The sequence below is a fragment of the Elephantulus edwardii genome, unplaced genomic scaffold (genome assembly GCF_000299155.1).
Source record: "Elephantulus edwardii isolate Elephantulus edwardi_28Jun2011 unplaced genomic scaffold, EleEdw1.0 scaffold00049, whole genome shotgun sequence".
NCBI lineage: Eukaryota > Metazoa > Chordata > Mammalia > Macroscelidea > Macroscelididae > Elephantulus > Elephantulus edwardii.
This window is the reverse complement of record NW_006399799.1, coordinates 5738114-5739680: the sequence shown is the minus strand read 5'-3', so window position 1 is coordinate 5739680 and position 1567 is coordinate 5738114. Positions and strand designations below refer to the sequence as shown.

Sequence of the window (1567 nt, the reverse complement as noted above, 5' to 3'; positions counted from 1 at the left end):
CAATGGACCCCTTATTCCAGATTGTTGTCTTACATATAATGCTTAATCAAATCTTTCTTTTATACAGTTCTCCCCCTAATCTGACTTAAAGCAGTGTTCATTACTTATCCACTCTTTTCTCACTCTCTCTCCAGATGCTCCATGTCTGTCCTATTTTACGCACTATTTGTCCTTCTGTGATTGAGATATTTTATTCATCATAATGTCCTCCAGATGTTGTGTAATGTTTTATGAATTCATTGTTTTTCAATGCTGTGCTATTGCACATTGTGTAAATGTATCGTAGTTTTTCTATCCATCTGTTTGTTGATGGGCACTTGAGTTGTTTCCATCTCTTTGCGGCAGCAATAAACATGGGTGTGCAAACATCGTTTTGAGTGGCTCTGGTTTCTTTAGTGTGTATTTCTAGTAGTAGTAGTGAAATTATTGGGTATTTCTATATCCAACTTTTTGAAAAAGTGCCAGGTCATCTTCCACAGTGGCTATTCAATTTTACACTCCCACCAGTAGTGAATAAGAGTTCCAATCTCTCCACAATCTCGCCAGCATTTGTTGTTAGGTGGCCTGTTGAAATTTTGCTATTGCTTCTGGAGTTGTTGCTTAATTCTTGAACAAGATGATAAAAAAATATATACAGGTAGTCCCTGAGTAAATGATACATTCAAGTGATGACAAAACAATTGTCTATTTTGAGGTATATCTTACTGTCAGTAACATATACTACAATGTTCTAGTATGTAATTTGCTGATGTCATCATATCTGTAGGTTTATACGTAATTTTTTTGAACTCTTGGAGGCAAGTAAAGGCATTAATAATCAAAGCCAGAAAAACATGTAAGAAGAACTAATGATGAGGCCACTAGAATGGAATCTCATTGAAAGACAGGAGCTACTTATTAATAATTATCTCCTTTTTGAATCTTATCTCATACTTAATGTGAAGCAGGCAACATGAAAAAAACATGGACAACAAAGGGCCTCAAACACACATGCTGTTGTTACTACTGTGTAATGCCGAGTCAGAACTGACTCATAGCTGGCTCTCTGGTGGGTTTTCAGATTGCATAGGAGGTGAATGACCATCGTTCTTCTACGGAGCAGCTGGTGGATTCCAATTGCACAATTTTGTGTCAGCAGTGCAGTTCCTTACTACTAAGCCACCAGAGCTCCCTTCCACTCTTACTCTAATGTTGTTTTGCGGTATGGATTGGACAAGATAATATACTTATTTTAGTACAACAAATAAATGCTAGCTCTCTACCATCTCTTTTCCTCTAAGTGGTGTTATTAGAGATGTCAAGTAATGCAGGACTGTGATTTCTGCCTTTATATTTATGTCATAAGATCCATCCTTTCCTAGGACTAAAACTAAGGACTATAAACTTCATTAAAGAAAAGCTTGGAAGAACTCTAGAAGTCCTAGTCAACAACATAAACAGTCTTCCAAGTATCCTGAAAAATCTACAACTAGGATAAGGTAAAATAGATGAATGGGAACTTCTAAGAATCAAATCCCTATGCACATCCAAAAACTTCTCCAACAGGGTAAAAAGGGAAGCCACAGTC

The 1567-nt window shown here is 36.7% G+C and overlaps 1 protein-coding gene across 2 annotated transcripts in view; it reads right to left on the bottom strand.

The window, feature by feature from the left end:
• AGO3 (argonaute RISC catalytic component 3) overlaps positions 1-1567 on the bottom strand; it is a 220630-nt gene that overhangs the window by 29747 nt on the left and 189316 nt on the right. The window lies entirely within an intron of this gene.